Raw genomic sequence first — 13,583 nt, forward strand, 5'->3', positions numbered from 1 at the left:
GTTAGCAAATTTTGCTAACTAGGGTCCACAGTGAAAGACAATCTGTTCCTTGATGCAGAAGTTGATACATGCATCGGGAAAGCAGTTACCACTTTGGCCAACTTGTGAAATGCGCATGGGATAACACCAAGCTGACTCTTAGGTCCAAGCTGATGGTTTATAAGGCCTGTGTTCTCAGCATCTTGCTGTATGGCTGTAAAACATGGGCAACATATAGGCACCAGGACAAAAAAGCTCAATAATTTCCATCTTCGCTGTCTGCAGCGCATTATGGGTATCTCCTGGCAGGACAAAAGCACAAATGCTGTAGTCCTCTCAAAGGCTGAGCTCCCAAGTGTGTTGGCACTAATCAAACAGAGGTGGCTTCGGTGGATCGGACACCGTTCGCAGGATGGAAGACGGTCGCATACCCAAGGACCATTTGAATGGTGAGGTAGCCATGGCCAGACGAGCAGTGAGGCACCTACAACTCTGCTTCGAGAATGCTTGCAAGTGTGACATGAAGGCCCTAAATGTCAACTATCGCACCTGGGAGTCACTAGCTGGCGAAAGAGCTGAAATGGCGACACATCCTGTGGACTGGTGTGCATACCACAACGACCAGTTGCTACAGCAGCTTGGCAAAAGACGCCAATGTCAGTAACAACTTACAGCGTCACTTGGCAGCTTCCCATGCAGCACTTGTGGCAGAACCTGCCTCTCAAGGATTGGCCTTAACAGCCATCAGCAAAGGTGCATCAAGAGAAGACACTCCACCTAAATGAATTGTTTACTGCATGTCTATCATCTTTCTTGATGGAAGGATGCCAACCAACCATTTCTTGACCTCAAACAATGCCCGCAGTGAGCAGAAAAGAGAAAGTATGTGCCCTCAAGTCATTAAAAACTATAGCATCTGCTCTGTAATGCAATTACCTCTCTGTTTTGCAAATATCTCAACAACAGTTTGCATTTACATAGCATCTTTAACATTGTCAAATATCCCAAGGTGCTTCTCAGAAACGTTATCAAACAAAATCCAACACTGAACCACATAAGAATAATTTAGGGAAGATGGCCAAAGCTTGGTCAAAGTGGCAGGTTATAAAAAGCATCTTAAAGGAAAAGAGAGAGGTGGCGAGGCAAAGAGCTTTAGAGAACTCTAGAGTTTGGCACCTCGACAGCTGAAAGGCATGGCCACCAACGGTCGAACAACTAAAACAGGGATACGACAAGTGGCCAGAATTGGAGAAGTGCAATCATGGAGGGTTGAAGGAGATTACAGAGATAGGGAATGATGAGGACACGGAGGGATTTGAATTTTTAATTTGAGGTGTTGCCAGACAGAGTCATTGTAGGTCAGCGAGCACAGGGGTGATGGGTGAACAGGACGTGTTGCAAGAAGGATATGGGCAGCAGAGTTTGGGATGAACTCAAGTTTGTGAAGGGTGGAAGATGGGAGGCTGGCCAGGAGAAGGTTGGAATAGTCATGTCTAGAAGTAACAAAGGCACGGATCTGTCAAAACTGTTATGGAGCAAAGCAAATAGATACAGATTAATAAAGACTTTAAAAAGTTATCCTAAATTATGCTCAATTTTCAGTCGCAGCCCAAAAAATCCCATTTTAACAGCACATTTCTAACTGTTCAAGTGCTTTGGTTGGAGCAGGACATTCTGTGCCCCAATGCAAGTACTATGAAATTTCTGTCATTGTCCATGAAATAAAAATATAACTCGTTGCATGATTGGAGAAATGGCAACATCCTTTCAATTAACTTTTATGAAAAGGCCCCAAATTTTGCTGCTAAGGACAGAATTAAAAGGGACACTTTTGTCATCATTACCTGGAGTAACTGACATGTGATAAATGCCCTGTCAGTCTGAATTTTCATTAAAGCTCAAGAGTGAAGCAATGCTGGAGGTGAATAAATTTATTTAGATTCTTCTCCTCGCCTACAACGATTCTGCAAGTGGTTCAGAAGGAGGAATTTGAACAACCCACGGTATTTTTCAATTCACATTCCACGAAATTTTAATCACAGCTGACCAGCCCAGTTAAGTTGACTACAGCCAAATAACTCTACAGGCTCAAGGAGCTGCAGAAAAGTGACCAAAAAGGGACAATGTCCTTACAGCTATGGGGATAGTGGATGCATTGGCGATCATCTTCCAAAATTCTATAGATTCTGGAGTGGTTCCTGCAGATTGGAAGGTAGCAAATGTCAACCCACTATTTAAGAAGGGAGGGAGAGAGAAAACAGGGAATTACAGACCTATTAGCCTTACATTAGTCATTGAGAAAATGCTACAATCTATTCTAAAGGATGTGATAAATGGACACTTGGCTAATAATGATCTGATTGGGCATAGTCAACATGGATTTATGAACGGGAAATCATGTTTGACGAACCTAGTTGGAGTTTTTTGAGGATGTTACTAACAGAATTGATAAAGGGGAGTTGGTGGACATGGTATACTTGGATTTTCAAAAGGCCTTTGATAACGTCCACCACAGGAGGTTGGTTAGCAAAATTAAAGCACATGGGATAGGAGGTAATCGACAGGCATGGTTTAAGGATTGGTTAACAGGCAGAAAACAGAGAGTCGGAATAAACGGGTCATTCTCGCTTTGGCAGGCTGTGATGAGTGGGGAACCGCAGGGGTCAGTGCTTGGGCCCCAGCTGTTCACAATATACATCAATGATTTAGATGTGGGGACCAAATGTAGCATTTCCAAGTTCGCAGATGACACAAAACCAGGTGGGAATGTGTGTTGTGAGGAAGTTGCAAAGTGGCTTCAAGAGAATTTGGACAGACTTAGTGAGTGGGTAAGAACGTGGCAGGTGGAATATAATGTGGGAAAATGTGAGGTTATCCACTTTGGTAGGATGAATAGATGTGCAGAATATCTCTTAAATGGTCAGAGATTAGAAAGTGTAGATGTACAAAGGGACCTGGGTGTCCTTGTCAATAAGTCATTGAAAGCTAACATGGAGGTGCAACAAGCAATTAAGAAGGCTAATGGTTTGTTAGCCTTTATTGCAAAAGGATGAGTACAGGAGTTGTGAAGTCTTGCTTCAATTGTATAGAATCTTAGTTAGACCGCACCTGGAATACTGTGTGCAATTTTGGTCCACCTACCTTAGGAATGATATTATTGCCATAGAGGGAACCAAGGTTCACCAGACTTGTTCCTGGGATGGCGGGACTGCCCTATGAACAGAGATTGGGGAAACTGGGCCTGTATTCTCTAGAGTTTCGAAGAATGAGAGATGATCTCATTGAAACCTACAAAATATTTAAAGGGATAGACAGGGTAGATGCAGCTAAGATGATTCCCTTGGCTGGGGAGTCTAGAACCAGGGGACACAATTTCAAAATAAGGGGGAAGCCACTTAGGACAGGGATGAGGAGAAATTTCTTTACTCAGAGGGTTGTGAATCTTTGAAATTCTCTACTCCAGAGGGCTGTGGAAGCTCAGTCATTGAGTATGTTTAAAGCAGAGATTGACAGATTTCTAAATACAAATGACACAAGGGGATATGAGGATAGTGCGGGAAAAAGGTATTGAAGTAGATGATCAGCCACAATCGGACTGAATGGTGGAGCAGGCTCGATGAACTGAATGGTCTACTCCTGCTCCTATGTGCCATTGGAAGACACCAAACATCATCACTATATCAGGACACATACTGTAGGCCAATTTTAGACTTGACTTACAGATTTAAAATCCAGCCAATTATTGCACTGCACTCAGTAATGCATTGTTGCTCACTTCGTCCAAGTCCAGGGAAATCTCAAGTAACATCAAGGAAAGACTGTGATCCCAAAATGACTGAATAAGTCAAACATACTTGAACACTGAAGATACTATACTTTTTTTTAAAATAACAATGATTTTGCCATTTCTATTAGTAATTCAGTGCAATGCAATTTTTAAAACGGTGTGGAAACTTTTAATGCTGATTTCCCCACTTCCCACCTCCGCCATCTCCGTGGCCCAGTCTCATAGCTAAGCCACCCCTAATCATCAATTTCCTCTTCCTCGACTAATTCTTGCATTTGTGCCACTGCCTGGTCAGGTTGCAGCTCTTGGGCATCTGAAAGAAGAAAGGCACAATGGTAGGGTGTGGTGAGGGGAGGGATGAAAGCAAGTCGGGAATCCTTAAACCATGTGCATATTGTAAACCACAAGAAATTGTGGGATATGGGGACAATTAGGTATGAGCGTACTGTCATCTTCAATGGTTTCAGTTGTGGCCCCTCTAATGATGGCAAGCACCATTTCCTCCATGGTGAGAGGATGTGCAGCTGTGCCTGTCCCATGTCAGTGTGGTGCTCCTGCCTCCGGGTATGTGCCAGAAAAAGGGCAGTGTGTGAGGGAAAATAGTACAATAGGTTTGGGTGATGTGCCTGTCACAGTTTAACGGCTGATGGTGTGTGCAAGCTGTGAGATGTGGGTGAGGCTTGCAGCAGTGCCAAGTGTGCAAGGATAAGGTGAAGCTCTGAATGTAAAGTATGGGTTGTGATCGATAGAGATTGTTGGTAGGTGACGAAAGATGAGGTGGTAATTCGAGCAGCATCTCAGGCTAGTGGTTCAAGTTTAAGAATATGGCATTTGAAAATGAATTCACTGACCTTGTAAGAGGTCCTTAAATTTCTTGCAGTCCTGTATCTAGGTCCTTGGGGTTACACTGCCTGCACGGACTGCCATGGGAGCAGATAGCCACTTGACCTTTCAGGTGGATGTGAAAGATCCCACAACACTATTTATTTTGTAAAATGAGTTTGTGCAGTCTCAATCTAGTTCCCACTGGGCATCACAAATCTATTCATAATTCATGAGTGCAATCGCACTCCGAGCTCAGGGAATACCTAGTACCTCGTGACAAAATAAAGACTTGCACTTACATAGCCTCTTTCACCTCCTCAGGATGTCCCAAAACACTTTACATCAAATGAAGTACTTTCAAAGTGTAGTCACTGTTGTAAGGAAGAATAAAAAAAGCAGCACATTATCTAATTGTGAGAGACTGCAGAGCTCTGAGATGCAGAGGGATCTGGGTGTCCTAGTACACGAGTCACAAAAGGTTAGTACGCAGGTCCAGCACGTAATTAGGAAACCTAATAGAATGTTATTGTTAATCGCAAGGGGAATTGAATACAAAAGTAGGGAGGTTATGCTTCAGCTATACATGGCATTGGTGAGACCAAATCTGGAGTACTGTATACAGTACTGGTCTCCTTAAGGAAGGATGTAAATGCGTTGGAGGCAGTACAGAGAAGGTCTACTAGACTAATACCTGGAATGGGCCGACTGTCTTATGAGGAAAGATTGGACAGGCTAGGCTTGTATCCACTGGAATTTGGAAGAGTAAGAGGCAACTTGATTGAAACATACAAGATCCTGAGGGGTCTTGACAGGGTGGATGGGGAAAGGATGTTTCCCCTTGTGGGAGAATCTAGAACTACGGGTCACTGTTTAAAAATAAGGGGTTGCCCATTTAAGACAGAGATGAGGAGAAATGTTTTCTCTTAGAGGGTCGTGATTCTTTGGAATTCTCTTCCTCAAAAGGTGGTGGAAGCAGAATCTTTGAATATATTTAAGGTAGAGATGATAGATTCTTGATAAGCAAAGGGGTGGAAGGTTATCGGGGGTAGGTGGAAATGTGGAGTAATCAGCTCAGCCATGAACTTATTGAATGGCGGAGCAGGCTCGAAGGGCCGAGTGGCCTACTCCTGCTCCTAATTCGTATGTTCGTATATAAAATTTAGCAGCCAATTTGCACACAGAATAAACATCAGCCAGGATGCTGAGAACACCCCTGCTGTTCTTAGAAATGTGAGATCTTTTACATGCACCTGAAAGGGCAGACAGGTCTAAGTTCAATGTCTTGCCCAAAATACTACGCCTCAGACAACTGTGGGTGTTCTTCTGAGGTTTAAGGAGATTAGAGACTACATCTAGTTGTGCTATACCTGACATGAGAGTCCTTAATGCTAACACTGGGTGACTACAGCATTCTATTTCTCAACAAACATCCTTCGTCTTGATAAGCAAAAAGAAAATTGATCTGAGAGTTGAACAAATGACAGATCAAATGACAAAATTCAGATGATTCAGCTTAACGTTAGGTGCATGTTAATTCAGTTAGTTCCCTTACACTGTCTTGCTCAGTAACTTCTCCAAGCCAATTGCCAAATATGCATAAAAACTGAATTTTTCAAGTTGACATAAAGCTTTGAATGCTCTAACGCAATTTAATGCACTGCACCACAAAAAACAAACATCCAAGATTCCAACTATCATGAACTAGTCTCTGTATTCAAGTCTCTGGAGTGAGGATTGAACTCCCACTTTCTACCCCAGTGGTGAGAATGCTACCAACTGAGCCAAGGCTGACATTTAATTAAATGATGGAAAGACGTTTCTATTTTAGAACTAATCCCCAAGCATCAGTTGTCTTGTGCAGCATCTAAGTCTGAAACTATGTCAAAAACTCAAGGAAGATCCCAATTTCAGCCCTCAGAAGATTAGTTGGCATTGTTATAATCCTCCTTCCTCCTTTTTCAAAGTGGATGCAATCTAGTGCAATCACGAATCTGAGTAGTCAGAAAAATTACAAAGCTATGTTGTAATCCAGGTCATGCAGACCACTAAGATCACAGTTCAATTATTACAGAAAATAGAAAAAGAAAACGGTATCGTTAGCCCTTGATTCCTGCTAAAAGTCTGTATACGCGTGTGCATGTATTTAGCGTTGGCCTGTTACTGTGCATGAATAAGTGTGTGCATGAAGAAGTGCACGTACGTTTGTGCGTATGTTAGTGTGTGCTTGTGTTTGTGTCCGTACGTCAGTGTGCGTGGAATGAGTGTGTGTGTATGCTTGCATCAAGCAAGGCCAGTATTCAGCTTGGCTATAATGCCCTCCCTAATGTTAAATATCCTGTTAACACACACAGTCTCACAAATGAATAGCCTATCAGACAAAGTAGAACTGGGACCCATGGAACTGTACCGCAGGGAAGAGCCAACAGCATTGGTGGAATGGAGGTGGCGGGGGAGCGGAATTAACATGGAAAAAAAACTACAAACACAAGAGCACAGAAAGTGCCATTCTTAAAATGAGAGACAAGGGGGTCTCAGCTCATCTGCAATGAGGAGCAGCCACTTAAAGCTGCAGAAAGTTGTCTTTTAGTGCACTGAAATAATGTTCACGTTTGATAGAAATGCCATTGCCAGCACAATTTTTTTTTTTAAAAAGAAAGCACTACCTGTAATGAGTTCTTTATGTTGTCTGATGCAGCATAAATGAGATGCATGGAGTCCAGTCACACTGATGATCTCTAACAGGTTTATTAAAGCTGGACTATTATATACAGTACAGAGTTAACTACTTACAGAACCTGCCTCTAGGTGTTATAGTCGCAGTGACTCTGACTTGTCACATGACGGTGTCCTGTTACGTGGCTCATTAGCATATTGTCATGCAAGGCTCCCACCTGCCAAGAATGAGGCACATAAATCTCGTCATGAACATTGATTTTAAACTGTTAGTAGAGTGAAGTCTTGTTAAACAGATTGGCCGTGGCTGGAAAAGACATTTGCATATTAAACATAGAGTTTGGAAGGACAAAGCAGCCATTCCCTGACATTCAACCCACAATGGACTTTTGATCACCAGACGTTGAAGGTGGGGGAGCTCGCATTCCAGGTTGACTGCTAATACACAAACGGACATGGTCAAACCAGCTAGTCACATGACTAACCTGCTGGGCAATTTGAGTTTTTTGAATTTGTACAAACAGTTTGGGCAGAAAGTCTGTTTGCTCCTGGCCTGAGATCTCTCTCCTGTCTGCTCCCATCTCTTTCTCACAAGTTTCTGAATCCACTGAAGACACATAACCCCAGGAAAGAAGTCTCCTCCAGTGAACAAGGTTTAAGAAGAATGCTGGGCCCAAACGAAAAGCAAGATCTACCTACAATCGAGGAGTCTACAATGAACTTGAAGAACCGTAGCAACAACTCTTCAGATATTGCCTCAAACTTTTCCACTTTATTTTTCTTCTGCTCTTTTCTGTCTCTATTTGCATGTGTGTATCACATATGCATGCTAGCGTAGGGCGCAGCATGTATCCATAGGCATCAATTGAATTAGAGTTGAAGTTTAATAAATTTAAACTTTTCTTCTTTAAACCTAAGAAAGCCTGTTTGTGCTGGTTTCTTTGCCTTATAATTGGAAAACGGTAAACAAGGATTTACAAAGGGGAAGCTAAAAACACGGTGTGTTTAAAATTAAACCCTGTTATGGTAAGACCAGGTGAAGGCTGAAAGGGAACCCCAGACCTGTTTCTCACTGGGTCGTAACAGTTGGAACGCAGATAGGATATCCATGGTTTTCCAATTCATGCTGGGAAATTTGGTATCCATCTTCCTGCTGGTCTTTTACTTAACACTTGCTTTAAGACTTGTTCTCTGTACTATTTCCCCTTTAAGAAACTGTTATTTAGACAGGCGGCTTTGATTGACAGCAGCAGGTGTTTGTGTGTTTATCTTGCTTCCAGCACTTAAGCCTGTTCTATTTACACAGCTGTTAAATAGGCAGTTCAACAGTTTTTTTTTGCCAGGGTTTGTTTATGTTGTTCACCTAGAGTGGTGTTATGCGTTTTTTTTTACTGTGCCTTCATGAATGGAAGCTCTTATTCATGCTCGAGTGGTTTAATGGGTTATTTTAAACTTTGGCTCCGTGGATGAGGTTCTGCAAAGATTGTGCTTTTCCCGCGTTTTTTCCTAATGAATGCCTCCTAATGGTGCCGAACTCCATCAGCTCGGGAAAGGAGTCGGGTCTTCCATGTTTAATTTCTATCTGGAGCTTTTGAAAAAAAAACCGATCTTTTGAAGGGCTTCAAAGGTTTTGTTTTTTAAAGCAGTATCCCTCGACGTCGGCACAATGACTCACCGATTTACTTGCAGCCTGTCGTTCTGTCTTCTACAGCTTAAGGTATTGTCTGCTTTTTTCACTGTTTGAGCCAGTAGTTTTTTTGAACTTTCTCTCTAGTGGCAGTTGGAATAGTCGTTTACAGAGCAGTTTTCCCTGTGGTCTTCAATTTCAGATTTTGTCTTCTCATCACAGCTGCCACCATATAATGACTTCTTTATGTTGTCTGATGCAACATAAATGAGATGCGTGGAGTCCAATTATGCTGAAGATCTCTAACAGTCTTATTATAGCTAGACTATTATATACAATAGAGTTAACTATTTACAGAACCTTACTCTGGGTGTTAGATTTGTAGAGTGACTCTGGCTTGTAGTCACATGACTGTGTTCTGGTACTTGGCTCATTAGCATACTAAGACCTTAAAGGGACATCACTCAAAAGCAATAATACAGCACTATCCCTCCTTAAAAAAAAAGTTATGATAAACTTTATATCAAGAAACTGAAGAGACTACAGCAGGCAGACACAGGCATGCTGATGCCAATCTTTCAAATGTTATGTTTCATTCCTAGATTTTATTTGAATGTCCAAACATGGAATCATCTCTGGTAACTACAAGACATTTTTGCATCAAAAATAAGGGAACATTTTGCTCCAGATAACACAATTAACGACTCTGAACAACAAGCTCCTGACTTTTAGAACAAGCCGTCATTTGCCAGGCTCAAAATCTGGAATTAAGTTTATAGAATTAAGAATCAGTTTCAGTGATTTGGCCAAATATTTATCACGTTGCATTTCAGGAATTCAGAAATGGTCTTTGTGTCTCATAACAGATGAGTTGGGGATAATTCGCTAGCTTCGTAACTGTGGGAGTTTGATTATGTCTAAGCACTTCGAGTTTGAGAGAATTGTACGGCTGGAGATACTTGTGCTTCTTCAGTCAGTTTAGGCCTCTGATCAGTCCTTCATTATCTCAACCCCTCATCAGAATTTTGGGCTTGAACTCCCTTTATTGAAACAATTGATGGAGAAATTTGGAAGTTAAATCCTTCTGAATATCCTTATTTTGTTTACATTTATCAAAATAAAATTTTAATTTTTTAAAATGAGATTGTGTTACTCATATTAAAATTACAGCATCAGTCACAACATTCCAATGGAATTGCACCTGTCAGTGGTTTGAGATAAGGCTCTACAACCATTTGTTACAACTGAGTTTATAAAAGGTGACGTGACAAATTATTTTACATTGAGGTCCATACAGAGTCGATATCAAGGGCCAGAATAGATGAGCCTTGCAGTGAACATGAAGCAAATGGGACCCAAAAACATTTCTGAATAACTGGGAAATTGTAAACCTTACCATGAACCAAATAATTGCAAGTTAATTAAAAACAGAAAATGCTAGAAAGACTCAGTAAGTAAGGCATCGTCTGTGGAGTTAATGGGAGGAACTCTAACCCCTCAAAAATGGGTGGATTTGATTCAGAGGGATGTTAAAAGATAAAAATCTGAAACAGGAACCCAATCTGCCCACTTCTAGTTTTAATGGAGGCAGGGTGAGGAGCTGGCAACTCAAAATAGGCAGGTTGATCATTTAAGTATTTTCACGAGTTTGCGTGCCTTCATTTTAACAACAGTTGGCCAGGTATCCCAAGCCTTGGAAAACCCGGCAGGTGAAAGGAGGTAAGAAGGGCTGAATCCGTAATGTAAGTGCCTTTACAGCACTGCCTGTAGACCAGAAGGAGCAGGCGTGCTTCCTCCAGGCCCAACAAGTTGCCCAGTTAACCTCCTCTCAATCTGTCTGCTTTGTTTGTTTTATTTATTGGTTCATGGGATGTGAGTGTCCCTGGCAAGGCCAGCCTTTAATGCCCATCCATAATTGCTCACAACAGTCATGGTTCACCACCGCAGTCCATGTGGTGTAGGTACACCCACAATGCTGTCAGGGAGAGAATTCCAGGATTCTGACCCAGCCACAGCAAAGGAACAGCAACATCGTTCCAAGTCAGGATGGTGTGTGACTTGCAGGTAGTGAAGTTCCCATGCACCTGCTGCCGTTGCCCTTCTAGCTGATAGAGGTCACACATTTGGAAGATGCAGCTGAAGGAGTTGCTGCAGTGCATCTTGTTGGCATTATACACTGATGCCCTGGTGATGGAGGGACTGAATGTTTAAAGTAGTGAATGGGGTGCTGATCAAGTGGGCTTCTTTGTCCTGGATGATGCCAAGTTTCTTCAGTGTTGTTGGAGCTGCACTCATCCAGGCAAGTGGAGAGTATTCCTTCACACTCCTGACTTGTGCCTTGTAAATGGTGGAAAGACTTTGGGGAGTCAGCAGGTGAGTTACTTGCTGCAGATTTCCTGACTCTGACCTGCTCTTGCAGCCACAGTATTTATATGGCTGCTCCAGTTAAGTTTTGGGTCAATGGTAACCCCTACCAACGACTCCCCGCCCCTCGAACACCCCACCATCAGAGCCCCTGACCACCCGATGTCCCATCTGACTAATATCTGCACACCCCCCCCACCACCCCCACAATGATCAGGTAACCACTGGACCATTCCTTCTTTCCTTGGCTCCTAACTGCTTCCTCACCACCAGCCACCAATGCCACCTCGCCGTGCCCACCTCCCCGATCACTACCTCCCAAGATCTCTCCCAAGCCACCATTACAACTACCTGCTCTCAGCCCGGTTCAACTGCAGCCTTGGGCTGCAGGATTTCCTACATACCCGAAAGGCTGCCAGCCTGTCAATCAGGCTGGTTGTGGCCAGAAAACCTGCAGAAAAAAATTGAAGATCTCCTGCAGTTTCAGGAGATCTGTACTTTCTGGTTTCCCACCCACCCATACATGCCCAACTTAATATCCAGACTAATGTTTCAGGTCAATGACCTGTCAGTTTATCATTTTCTGTTTTTATTTCACATTTCCAGCATCTGAAGTTTGTTGCTTTGCTTGTTTCGTCTTTTCTTTTAAAAAGCAGATCCTCCACAAAAAATTGAACTTAGCATCAGTTGAATTTGAACTCAAGGTTTCACTTCTTTAAAAAAAAATTGCATGATTCCCTCATTATCCCCTCCTAAGAACAGGTACTAAGATTAGGAACTCACCATATAGAAACTGTGTTACTAGAATATGTTCCTTTCATATTGTCATGGAATGAGGTGATGATACTTAGTAGCTTTGGTGGACATCCGATCATTTCTAGTAGTCTGAAGAGACCACGTCTGCTGACTAGGTCAAAGGCTTTGGTGAGATCAATGAAAGCAATGTAGAGGGGCATCTGTTGTTCACGGCATTTCTCCTGTAGCTGGCGAAGGGAGAACAGCATGTCAATGGTGGATCTCTCTGCTCGAAAGCCACACCTGTGCCTCAGGGTAGACATGCTCAGCCAGCTTCTGGAGCCTATTTAAAATGACTCAAGTGAAGACTTTCTCCACTATGCTGAGCAGGGAGATTCCACGGTAGTTGTTGCAGTCACCGCGGTCACCCTTGTTCTTATAGAGGGTGATGATATTGGCATCGCGCATGTCCTGTGGTACTGCTCCCTCGTCCCAGCACAGGCAAAGCAGTTCATAGAGTGCTGAGAGTATAGCAGGCTTGGCACTCTTGATTATTTCAGGGGTAATGCCGTCCTTCCCAGGGGCTTTTCCGCTGGCTGGAGAATCAATGGCATCACTGAGTTCCGATTTTGATGGTTGTACGTCCAGCTCATCCATGACTGGCAGAGACTGGGCTGCATTGAGGGCGATCTCAGTGACAACATTTTCCCTGGAGTATAGTTCTACGTAGTGCTCCACCCAGCGGTCCATTTGCTTGCTTTGGTCAGTGATTGTGTCCCCTGATTTAGATTTGAGGGAGGCGATCTTCTTGATGGTTGGCCCAAAAGTTCTCTAAATGCCATCATACATCCGTCTGATGTTTCCGGTGTCTGAGGCCAGCTGAATATGACTGCATAGATGTTGCCAGTAGTCATTTGCGCAGTGCCTGGCTGTTCTTTGTGCAGCACTTCTGGCTGCTTTAAGTGCTACGGATGTTAACTCGCTGGGGGCTTTCTTGTACTCCAGAAGTGCAAAGCGCTTAGTGGCTATGACAGGTTCCAGCTCTTCAAAGTGAGATTGAAACCAGTCAACATTCCGCTTCACACGTTTGCCATAGGTGGACATTGCTGAGTCATAGATGGCGTCTCTCATTCCATGACAATATGAAAGGCACAATTCAGCATAGCAGCGTCTCATCAGACCCCTTTCCTATCCTGAGTGGCGTGAAACAGGGCTGCGTTCTCGCACCCACACTGTTTGGGATCTTCTTCTCCCTGCTGCTCTCACATGCGTTCAAGTCTTCAGAAGAAGGAATTTTCCTCCACACAAGATCTGGTGGCAGGTTGTTCAACCTTGCCCGTCTAAGAGCAAAGACCAGAGTACGGAAAAAGTCCTCATCAGGGAACTCCTCTTGGCTGACAATGCTGCATTAACATCTCACACTGAAGAGTGCCTGCAGAGTCTCATCGACAGGATTGCGGCTGCCTGCAACGAATTTGGCCTAACCATCAGCCTCAAGAAAACGAACATCATGGGACAGGACATCAGAAATGCTCCATCCATCAATATTGGTGACCACGCTCTGGAAGTGGTTCAAGAATTCACCTACCTAGG

The 13,583-nt window shown here is 43.2% G+C and overlaps 1 protein-coding gene across 6 annotated transcripts in view; it reads right to left on the reverse strand.

Moving 5' to 3' along the window:
* pacs2 (phosphofurin acidic cluster sorting protein 2) overlaps window positions 1–13,583 on the reverse strand; it is a 348,015-nt gene that overhangs the window by 200,710 nt on the left and 133,722 nt on the right. Inside the window, exons 1-2 of one of the 6 annotated variants that reach the window (XM_068039607.1) lie at window positions 7,255–7,313; window positions 4,891–4,962 (exon numbers count right to left, since the gene is read on the reverse strand). The exons of 4 other annotated variants lie outside the window; for them this stretch is intronic. The gene's annotated coding sequence lies outside the window, so the exon portion shown is untranslated. Of the gene's footprint in view, window positions 1–4,890; window positions 4,963–7,254; window positions 7,314–13,583 lie in introns of those variants that run through there. One more of the 6 variants, XM_068039608.1, reaches the window with a different exon arrangement.

The sequence above is a fragment of the Heterodontus francisci genome, chromosome 9 (genome assembly GCF_036365525.1).
Source record: "Heterodontus francisci isolate sHetFra1 chromosome 9, sHetFra1.hap1, whole genome shotgun sequence".
In the NCBI taxonomy this organism is placed as follows: Eukaryota; Metazoa; Chordata; class Chondrichthyes; order Heterodontiformes; family Heterodontidae; genus Heterodontus; species Heterodontus francisci.